This window comes from Aphelocoma coerulescens, chromosome 1A, assembly GCF_041296385.1.
Source record: "Aphelocoma coerulescens isolate FSJ_1873_10779 chromosome 1A, UR_Acoe_1.0, whole genome shotgun sequence".
NCBI lineage: Eukaryota > Metazoa > Chordata > Aves > Passeriformes > Corvidae > Aphelocoma > Aphelocoma coerulescens.
In genome coordinates, this window is record NC_091014.1 from 10764349 (window position 1) to 10776542 (window position 12194).

A 12194-nucleotide genomic window follows, 5' to 3' on the forward strand; every position below is an offset into this window, starting at 1 on the left:
TCATGAACTTCACAAAATTGAATTGAAAATTGCATATTGTGTATTTTCACAAATTATGGTCGTCTTACCTCTGTATTTCTATGTTGATATGCACATTCTGGAAATTCAGGAGATTTTTTTCAGTTCCTGAAAGGGACCCGTAAAGAAAAACCATGGGTTTCTGTTTGCATTGTGATTTCAAAGTCTAGAGATAGTGTTCTAGCAACCTGGTCTAGTGGAAGATGTCCCTGGGGGGACATGGCAGGGGGCTTGGAACTAGATGATTTTTAAGGTCCTTTCTGACCCAAACTGTTCTATGGTCCTATGAAATTGCAACAACTGAAAACATTTTGAAAACACAATAAATACCAAGTATGTTATCCTCCAGGTTTTTGTCTTTTTTTATTGTTATCTGAGAGACGTGTTAGACTACTTATTTTAAGGTGTGAAAATAAAGCTGTGTACCTTGGTACCTCGGTAAAGTGCATCTTTAACATCCACTGCTAGTAAGGGTTATGAAAGAAATGCTGCCTAATTCCAATAGTTTCTTCAAATTAGAAGCAAAATACATTCTATAGAAGATATTTGAAATTATCATTTGTAAATTTTGATAGAAAACAAGTGAACTTGTTTCCTCTAATCCATCTATCTTGGTTCATGGAAGTAGGGGAATAGCTGCTGGGTAAAACCGAAAATTTAAGAAAGAAGGATCATAATTGTTTCTAAGATGCAATTCAGTCATTAAGTAACAGTACAACTTCATTAATCAAATTTTTAAAATTTAGATAAAATGCCTAATTAACTTGCAAAAATTAATCTAGTTTGCATTATAATCAAACAAAGATCACTTTTCAGCACTCAAAGATTATTTTTGGTACAATTATTTTTGCTTAAGCATCATTTGAATTGCTGAGATTAAATTGCTAATTATCTCATTTGATATTGATTACATTGCTTTATTGTTTATTTTTACTTAAATATAAGCAATGTTTTGTTACTGATGATAGTGACAATTGATGTACTATTACTCTTGTTCAAATTTTTCCATACAAATACAAAATACTGAGATAATTTTATGTATGTCAGTAACCTTCTTGTAAGCAAATGGACTAAGAAGCTTTAGTAACCTGTAAAGGTTGGTCAGTCTTTGTGTCTCCTATATGAAATACAAGATTTTAAAGTTTAGTTTTAGGCAATAATTTTCCTGGTTTTGTTATCGTGTCTCAGGAAGATATTTTATGTATTTTTTGACTGAAGCAGTAAGATCTAGACACAGTGCTTAGATATTAATTATAGAACTATGAATTATGTGATGTTTTGTTAGAAATTAATTATGTCCAAATTAAACAGAATGTTGCATTTTCTGCTTTTAAAGCACTTCATTACTGAACTATGATAGTTCAACTTGCTAAGAGGATCCAACACTGGTCATTTAAAAAAAAATTCCTCAGTATCAGACTTAGTGAAAGGGTCAGATCCTTAGTTTTTTTCTAAGGACTAAACACAGTTCAAAGAGCTACAAAATGTGCAAAACAGTGCAGAAGATCTCTGTGAACAAAGAGAATAGCTGTTTTCTGTGTTCTCTGCTAATTCTGCCCATGCAATTTAGGCATAGCAATGCCTAAACAGGTTAGTGTATTGTCTTGGCAATTTCAGTAGCACTTTGACATACATGGCACACTTCTGGCTATAGATTAATCACTTCTGTCCATCAAACATTCCAGACAGTGTATCTTTACAGAGGCACTGATGCAGCATCATGCTGCTGAGATCTCTAGTTGTTTCAGCCACAGTGATGATTCTGTTCATCATCTGACACTGTTGGGGCTGCCCGAGGCAGCAGCGTCCAGCTGCAGACGTCCTTGGCTTCTGCTGCTGCAGGCAGGGGTCGGCTGCAGCAAGCAGGAAAAGCTGTCAGCTGCAGCCTGCAGGAAAAGCTGTCAGCTGCAGCAAGCAGGAAAAGCTGGCTCCTTGACAAGGTGGTCTAAAAGCGACAGTAGAGGCAAAGGATGAGAGAGGGATCTCTCTGGAGCTTCCAGCTGGTTTATTGCAGGTGGAGAGTCCAGGGATGAAGGAGAACACGGTATTTTATATGGAGGTGGAACAAAGGGAAACAACCAATGGGGATCGACTGAGGAGGAGGAGACAACAGGAATATCCAATGGAGATAACCTAGGGGAGGGAATTACATGAGTAGACCGATGGGGCATCGAAGAAAGGAGAACTTTCCAGAACTAACATAAGCAACTAGGGGAAATACATAAACATGAACTTATACATAAAACTGAGTGGAGAACTCCTAAACCAATAAACTTAAAACATGTAAACTAAGAACAGCTAGGAACATGGGAACCTGCCGTAACCATGGGGTGAGAATCAGACCTCTGTGTTCTGGAGGCCTGTCTTCCAGTCCTATGAATGCTCTGCTGAGCCCCTGCCATCTGCATTGCAGTAATCATCTACATATCAGTATTGTAAGAATTAAAAACGCAGGAGAAAGACAGCTATTTCAGTAATCTCCATAATTTTATCATTATCAAATTCCTATCACTCTCTTCAGCAAATGCACCAGTTAACATGCTAAAGACCCTTGTGATAACTTCTCTTTTGTTAATAACAAACTGGAATTTCACCTAGATTCATGCAAGGTTGTTTGTGAAACATACTTCACCCCAAGAGTGAAAAAAAAAAATGAAAAAGGGTGCATCTGATACTACAGATTATTGATGAAATCACTGACTTTCTAAAAGGAAACATGAGCCATCCCTAAATCATGTTTTTTATCCAATAACTGACTAATCATGTTTTTTATCCAATAACTAACTAATACATAAAGGCCTGAAACAAGGTGCTGAGTAGCAGGACAGGTATTCCTTCAGCTCCCTTTTTTGTCAAGCAGCATATCTTGTCAGTGCGGAGTTGAAGCTGAAATGCCATGTAAGGAAAATTGAAAGCAAGGCTCCACAGAGAAAAGCTCTGTGGAGAGCTCTAATCAATTGACAAAAGGAGCATCATATTAAGATCTCAAGAAAATGTTACAACTGTTGCTTCTGTGTTTTGTGCTAGGTTTGATAGGGTCAGCACTGAAAGAGCGTTCTGCATGCAACTAAAGCATTAGGCCTTTCAGGGAAATTCCTCTTGTGGTTCATAAGAGAGCTGGGAAACAGAATTGCTAAAAAGAAAAAACAGATTGAAATACATTCTGAAAAAAAAAATAGGAAAATTTTAAATCAACTCCAAATTTGTGGAGTCTCTGCTCTGATTCTTCACTGTAATCAGAATATACAACACTTTGTGCCTCTCTGGACCAGAAACCTGGTTGCATGATAGACAGGTTCAGGACCCACACTCAGATTAATAAGCAAACTCATCCTTAATACATCACCAAATGACATCAGCAAAAGACAGGGATATGGTTGTTGCAGCCAGGGAAAAGGATTTTTTTCCCCCAATAATAAAGGAGAAAGGTTGTCAAACCACAGTACTTCAGTAGAATGATGTCTGTGGCAGACAAGGTAAAGATTCAAAGACCCATTTTTTATTTTGCAAACACACACCAAAAAAAAACACTAAAAAACAAGACAAAGCCAAGATGAACAAGGCACTCAGAGTTCAACAGAAAACCTTTTAGCAGCTCTTGAGCCAGTCAATATTCCTATGCTACTTGTTTTATTTTGCATCCCATGTGTACTAATGACAGATTAACGAGACACATAGGTAGAAGTGGGAGTTCGAAAGCCAGTTAGATGCTGTGAATTTTCCCAAACGTGTCAAAATAAGAAAAGTGACTGTGCTAAATAACTCAGTGCTGATACACTGGAGAAAATGAGTCTTTAATAAAATTCGGTGCTTTTATTTTCCTCCTTGAGACATGGTGATGTAGCTGCTCCACACTGAGAAGCATAGAAGTACACATACAACGCAGACAAGAGTATATAAATCTTCAAAATCAGTATTTCATTTAAACTTCCAGTCATCTGCTTATGAAAGAATATTGAAAAATATGTCATATTAATGTGAGTACCAGAGAGTTTTTCTCATTGTTTTTTGTTACAGTAATGTTTTGAAGACAGGGATGAAACCTTCTTGGATGGGTCTTTTTAATAGTTATTTGTATGTAGAAAATCATAGAATACTGAAAATAAGTATTCGTCCAAAAAGGACACTTCTAGCTAAGCATCACAAGTCCCTGCTTCTCTAGAACTCGTCCCTGGAAAGAAATTTTGTGAATCAAATGTTTTGGCTTTATGTTTGACCCACAGCCTTCCTGGCTCACTGACAGTAACCCTGCAGAGGTAGAAAAGGAAAGATGTGGAGGCAAATAATATTTGGCAGCCCATTTCTAGCTAATGTCAATTTTAGTTTTGGCCTGAAGTGCAAAAGTGGAACTGCCAAGAGATTTTGGGTGAAGATGCAGAAAGAAAATATTTATTTTAGATTTTGTGAAATGGTAGACTTCTAGCATTGTCTTTAGAAAAAAATTAAAAGTCTCATTTGAAGCCCCAAATCATTTCATAGAAGTACTTTACTGATCTCTGTTCTTATATCTGTTCAGATAAGTACAGTACAGATAGCTGCCTTTGCCAGAGAAAAAAATTTTGTTACTTGGATGGGGACTGATTCCAGTACAGTGGAAATAACATTGGAGAAAAACTAACTGTTATGGTTCACCTCTCAAAAAGTAAAACATAGATGGAAATTTGTTATTGATCCTCGTAGCACTAGAAGTTCCCATGACACTGTCCTTTTGAAAGACAGAAAAAAAGGTACTCAAAAGACGGAACAGTCAAACCACTCACTTTCCATATAAAGGTGAACAGACTAACCCATTATCCAGACAGTACAAATATGTGTTCTATTTAGCCATGGTTCATGCTTTTAAGAATCACCTGCTTGTAGAAAGCATTTAACAAGTTTGGGGGAACTATGAAAACAACAACATGGATATCTCTTCAATATTAACACATCACTAGGTGGAAATGTTCCAAAGGTAGCCTTGAACCTCAGCAGGGTGGATTGGAGGAGGAGTGATGAGCTCCCACACTGCAATTTTAATTACTAGAAAATCAAAGTTGTACATCAGATGTGGGATTTTTCTCTCTAAATCAAAAGGACAGCAGCAAAGCGATCAGCTTTGTGCTAAACAAGGAAAGGAGCTCCCCTGTGGAATGCATGATCTAAGAATACATCTGAAAATAATCATGACAGCAGCAGAAAAAAAAAAACAACATCTGTGAGCTTGCAGCTTCCTTCTGTACTGTCCTGGTGAAAGGTGAAAAGGGGGCACACAGAATATTTCCAGCAAGCTGTCCATATATTTTGCAGGTTGATGCCATCTTCGGTATTGAATCCAGTGCTGTGAGTTTGCTGACCTTCCAAAAGGAGAAAAAAAGAGTATGTCATTTATAATGACTATTGACTTTTTACTACAGGAAGTGTCCTCACTTATGATATCATTTAACTGAGTCACTATTTTAAAACAAAGTTGTTAAATCAGAAGCCTTTTTTTTCCCCTTACTTAGAAAAAAAAAAAATAACCTACCTTTCTGAGACCAACTCGTAATAAAGCAAGCAATAGATTTATGATTTATGCCGAATATGTCTTAATGTTAGGAAGGATGAAAGGATATAACAGTCTTAAAAACCAACAGCAAATATGAGCTTAAAACTAATAAAGGAAATATAAGGTGAGCCAACCACTGTAAATATCACACATATCTATCTGCAAAGCTTTGCTATCATTCAGTTTCTGAACAGTACCAGACAAATAAAACCAAGTACCCTTGATTGTCAGTGGTCCCTATGCTGAAGAAATATCACTTATTTTTGACAGAAAAACCATGATTTCTTTCATATTGACCCCTCCCTGAAAGAAACACTTTTGAATGGAAATATTCTTGGTTTAATTTTGATTTTTTTTTCCAGGTTATACCAAATGCACTGACATTTCTGAAGGCAACTCAGTGTAGTCTGATGTTGGCTTCTCCGTTGGAAAAATGGCACAATCTCTTATTAAAAAATCCTATAATAGTTAGGGATTTTAAAAAATTGCGGTTATAAGTTTCAAAGGCATTATGCAGGCACTTTCTGTAGATGGGAAAGCTCTTTAGCCAGGATGTCCTGCTTAGGAATGCACCACACACCCCTGAGCCCACCTGCCTTCATCCCAATGGAGAATCATTTCCCATAATATTAGAAGCATTTTACTGATAGGCCATGTATTAGCATGTCTTTAGGAACACCTTGCATGAAAGTATCCAAGATTTGAACCTTGAGTGCTGTGTTTTGGGTACCTCAATTCAAAAAGGAGATTGAAATGCTGGAGCATGTCTGGAAAAGGGCAAAGGAACTGGGAAAGGGTCTAGAAAACATTTCCTATGAGGAACAGTTGAGGGATCTGGGGTTTAGTCTGGACAAGAGGAATCTCAGGGGGGACCTCATTGCTCTCTACAACTACATGAAAGGAGGCTGTAGTGAGGTGGGGTTGGCCTCTTCCGCCACATCTGAAGCGAAAGGATGACTGGAAATGGCCTTAAATTATGCTAGCAGAGGTTCAAATTAAATATTAGGGAAAAAAATTCACTGAAAGAGTGGTTAGGCACTGGAATAAGTTGCCCAGGGAGGTTGTGGAGTCACCATCTCTGGAAGTGTTCAAGAGATGTCTGAGTGTGGCACTTGGAGATGTGTTTTAGGGGTGATTATGGTGGTTCTGGGTTGATGGTTGGACTAGATGATCTTAAAGGTCTCTTCCAAACTTGATGGTTCTCTGATTATGTGATTCTGTGGTTTGTTTTTTTTTTTTATCATTACTGTAGACTCTTGAATATACCATTTTTTGTATTCAGACTTGATCTCTGTCACCCAGCATCTACCTGGAGTGCAGCAATCCTTCCATGCCTTTTTTCATATCATCCACCTGGCTCACAACTGTTTTTTTCATTGATTTTTCATTGATTAGATGATCTTGAAGGTCTCTTCCAACCTTGATGATTCTGTGATTCTATAAAGATGATTAAAGTATGTCTGCCCAGATGGAAGCATCAAAATTCTTATCCACACAGGAGCATACAAAGTAATTATCATCCAGTAATGACTTTAAAATTAAGAAAATATGTTGCATTTTTGAGCCTCAGGCTAAGTTTACTTATTCATTGTCTGAGACTGAAACTGAAGAAGTCTCCAACATTGATACAGACATTTTAAATATTTTGCTAGAGGCTAATTTTTAAATAATTGACTGACAAATTAGCATCAAAGTGCGGAACACTGCATCACCTTTGGTATCCACTTACTGCCATAAATAAAACTTCTTATATGCTGTGGCAGTATCTTCGGTGCTGAGTCGCTCTTGACCACTTTTTGAGTGAAGGCTAAGGACATTTTTGAGAGCTGAAATTCTGTATAAAAGGGTGCAGCAGATGTGGCTTCAGATTGCCTAAGTCCCCGTGATTAAATGGCTATCTTCTTGCACTAGGCTGAGCATGAGAAAATGTTATTCTGCTCCAACCCAAGTCCTTGGCAACATATGGAAATTCTCTTAAGGAAAAAGGAGGTGAATATACAATTTCTGGCACCATCTTCTCTATTCCAAACACCTTCTGTCATCACCTCATCTCACCTCCTTTCTAGGATTTTTTTTATTCTCCCTACCTCCGTTTATCTTTACGTTTGTCATAAGTGATTTTCTCTTGGAAGACGGTATTTGACTTCTCTGCTCTGCCAGCGTTTTCTGCTAAAGCAAAAAGAAATCACTATGAAGTCAGGGTCAAAGAAAGCAAAACAGATAATCTATAGTCAGTGCTTCAGCATGTCTGAAAAATAGGAATGACTCCACATTTTTTAATTCCTAGTAGGCTGTTCGATCTACAGTGTTCCTGTGCTACACAGATAGCATAAAAGGGAATCTCGCTTCCTGCTCTGGGTCTCTCAACCCTTCTTGTTCTTTCTAGCAGGGACAGAAGAAAGGACAGCCTAGAGGAGGCAGACAACATTCCATCTTTTTTTGGGATTTCTTTGGCAGTTCAAAAGTCTGACTGCCAGACTATATCTAAAGGCCTTCAATCTGCTAAGTTCTGCCTTGCATCACTGGGAGGCAAAGAAAAGACTGTTACTCAAATGACCCCTACCCCACACTGGCACAGTATCTTCTAATTGCAAGAAAATAGCATTATTTTAGTTAAATTAAAAAAAAAAAAAAAAAAAAAAAAAAACCCACCTCAAAAAAAAACCAAAAAAACCAACAACAACAACAAAACAAAAAAAAACCCCAAGGCAGATGCTTGAAGTTCAGGCCCTGAAACACCACCACTAAAACTCATTTATTCATCAGCAAAATGCAAGAGAAGAATGCAATTTAATGTCTTCATTACACCACAAAGCCAGACTAAACTCAGCATGGGAAAGGGTTTAAGACTGTCTATATCTTATGCTGAATTCAGTGATGTATATAATTAAAATAACCAATTGGCATAACTAAATATTCCAAGGATTTCCAACACCTCTACTAACTTGGTATATGAGTATATCACAGTCTTAAATGTATTTTCTTCCCAGAAGCACTGTCAGATAGCAAGGTATTATTAATTCCACACATGGAAACTGAAGCTCGGAGTGCTGAGATGGTGTTTGTCTGTGCATTGGCATACAAGTGTGGCAAGATCCATGGGTAATTAGGACACATGGCCTGTAAAAATGTCATGAAACTTCCCGGGTTCAAATTCACATCTCTGACAGCCTCCAACCACCAGCTCAGATAGAGCCAGTCTGGTACATCTGTGAGGTTTTGCTCTACATGGGTTTAGTGGCACTGCAAAACTTAAACAAAAATAGGGAACTGAACTGGGGCTATGAAAATGGGAGAGTCAATGCCCTCAGTATCGGACCACCCTTTCTTTTTAGGTGTTGAATTATGCCAAGGACATGTAACAAAAGGCAGATGCTTTGGAGCTGATCTTTGGGCTCATCACTGCTTAAGAGGAATAGGAATGACATAGCAGGTGTACATTACAGAATGCTACCTCCTTTATAAAACTAACATAGAAATAGCATAAAACTTTAAATAAAACTTCTCAGTTAACGCTTGCTCTATGTAATCCAAAAGTCATTTATACTAGTGAGAATGAAAAAAAAAAAAGGACCAGAGTAATAGCATTCTGTACCCACTTTACAACAGTGTGACTGACAAAACGAGACAAAAGGAGAAAGCAAATTAGACCCCCTGTGTGTGTTATATTGTTTTCCATATTTGAATGGTAATGGATTTCACATTTATTCAGTTCACAATGAGCAGGCACATAAAATACTCTGTCTGCCCTACACAGTCACTTATATTCCAAAAATGGTATGTAGACATTGTCAGTGAAATTTGGGCCACATGATTTTATCGATTTTCCAGCAGTCTAGCAAAATCAATGGACAACTCTGCTTAGTAATCAATGGTATAATCTGAGCATTAGCTGGTATTAGAAGAGAGATCCAAACATCTGATAGACACAGCTAATAGCACGCATGCCTCTTTAAAGCTGTGCAGGTCAAACCACAAAAGTGATGGCAACTTTATCTCCTATGGAAAAGCTGCTAATGGAAAAGAAAATAACAGCTGGAGAAAAATGTTGCTATCACATAATTTCTTAAAGAAGGCAAATCACCAGAAAGCAAGTTCTCAAGGCTTTCTGTAAAGAGTAACCATTCCCCAATAGGAGAGGGACATGGACCTGTTGAAATGAGTCCAGAGGAGGGTCATGAAGATGAGGGCTGGAGTACCTTTACTATGAGGACAGGCTGAGAGACTTGGGGCTGTTCAGCCTGGGAAAGGCTCCAGAGAGAGCTCATAGCACCTTCCTGTATCTAAAAGGTGGCTACAAGAGAGCTGAGTAGGGACTTTTTACAAAGTCATGGAGTGATAGGACAAGGGATAATTGCTTTAAATGGAAAGAGAGTAGGTTTAGATTAGATATTAGGAAGAAAATCTTCATTATGAGAATGGTAAGACAATGAAACAGGTTGCCCAGAGTTGTGGATGCTCCATCCCTGGAAGTGTTCAAGGCCAAGCTGGATGGGGCTTTGAGCAACCTGGTCTAGTGGAAGGTATCCCTGCCCATGACAGCAGAGTTAGAATTGGGTGATCTTTATGGTCTCTTTCAATCCAAACCACTCTGTAATGCTATGATATTAAACAGTCACACCAAAATCTGCAGCATTTCAGATTAGCAGTTGCTGTTGAAAATCTTACCCATTTCTGTCAGCAACAGGAATGTGTGGGCAAAACCTTGAACCCATTCATTAAGCCACAAATCTTGGCAACTTAATTTCATGCACTTCTAGTTAGTACTAAGAAAAAGAGCTAACAGGGTTCAATAAGCCTAAAACCAGAGCTGATTCACCAGATGGACTTTGAAGTCACACCTTACATTATCAAATGTATGTGCTTTCAGGGCTTGTGATATTTTCAGCCATGCTACTTCTCTTGATCTGTGCTGAGTCTTGAATTGACACCATTTGATCAAGCTAAAAAAAAAATAAATAAAAAAGTGCATATGTGTGCTACAGTGACTTCAAGTAGAAATACAGATAATTTCACTTTCCTCAAAGATAGAGACTTGCTGCTGCACAACATCTCAGATTTAATGCTCAGTAGGACAAGAGAATGTGAGGTGCTCTCTAAACCAGTTAGATACCTGCTGAAACTGAAGCAACATGTTTAAAGCTATCTCAGCCTCAGCTGACTTTATTTTATATTCTATTAATTTCTGCATGAGTATCGCTGGGCATCACTACAACACTGGTACCAGTGTCCATGTCACTATAGTTGCTCTTTTGGGCAGAATTTTACTTAATGGCTTCAGGTTTTTTAATTAATGAATGCTATTTACTGCCATGTGAACATCCTTGGGTGCCCCTAGTCCCACCACAATTTTAAAATGGGGGGGCCTAGCTCAATGGAACCAGACAATGAGCTGATAGGATAGTTGCTAATATGAGGTGGGAGATCTGTAAGACCCACCCTTGGTTTATCCCTAAACATTGTACATTGTTCCTTTTGGGAAACTATGTTTCTGCCTTTGGCCATGCACTGATCTATTAATTACTGACAGTCCAGAGAGCTGTATTGAAAATACATCAGAATTCATAAATTAGATCTCTCCAGTCAGCACACAGTGAGAAAAAAAATTCAAGTGATCTGGATCTCATCTTGTACAACAGATAACAAAATGATAGAAACATGAGATTTGTTTTTAGTAGCAATTTAGCAAACAAGTAATACCAGGGAGATCAGGAAGAAATTCTTGTTTTATTTGATTTCTACCTTCTTGAAGAGTCCCATGAGTACTGGCCTGGAGGTGTGCTACTTTGAATCTGGCTTTTTATGCATAATTATCTACTCACTGGATCTAGGCCTCCAAGGTAACAGTCCTAACATTCTCAGTCTTTGCTCCAACAAATTATTTCTCTAATAATAATTATATTATACAAAGTGGAAGAGTTTTTCTGAAATGAAATATTATATCTCCATTTGGTCAAAACTGCAAAAGATAAAAAGGGAAAAAGGAAAAAAAGTCCTCTAGATATGAAATCTTTTCTACAGTTTAATTTCCCTGGCATGTGCATACAGTCCTTCAAGAGGCCAACTAAGTCAGGGAGGAACAGAGTGTTTAACTTTCATGTCCACTGAAAATCTATAACTTTTTCCATTCATATAACTATATTTAATATGTAGTCTTTTCCCCAAATGAGTAAATATCACTTGATATATCTGGAAAAATGGCAGGTATGTTCTGCTCATTAACTGAATTGTGCATAACTGAATTGTGAATTGTTAGAGACCAACTAATGAATCTGAGAACTGTGTCTGCTCAGTATCTCATCAATTCTTTGCATAAAACACCAGTGTAGGAGTTTCATTAATGTCTGTTTAACTGCTTTTTAATTAGCAATGATGGCACTTTCCTATGATTTTTCAAAAGTTAACACAAATAATACAAAATGTTTTTAGTAAAGAATAACAGTAGAAAGAAAATTCTCTTGTGCTATAAATGTGGTCCTGAGAAATGATTGCCAGCTGGCTTTTTTAATGCTTATTTTCTACAGGAGAGATAATGACAGCTATAGTCACTCCAAGGAGACTGAATCAGTAGAGAACTCTGCTGGGACTTTTTCTCTCAAACTCCCTTTTCATGCTTGTCTTTTTCCTACACCCTTTTGGAGTCCATCAGACC

The 12194-nt window shown here is 37.7% G+C and overlaps 1 long non-coding RNA gene across 1 annotated transcript; it reads right to left on the reverse strand.

Annotated features, from left to right (window-relative positions):
* Positions 1-3831: 3831 nt before the first annotated feature.
* Positions 3832-10454, reverse strand: LOC138104571 (uncharacterized). Its single transcript, XR_011148118.1, has 3 exons — positions 10389-10454; positions 7630-7708; positions 3832-5351 (listed from the first exon to the last, which is right to left on the reverse strand). It is a non-coding gene; the product is annotated as an uncharacterized lncRNA (long non-coding RNA).
* Between the last annotated feature and the right edge of the window lie 1740 nt (positions 10455-12194).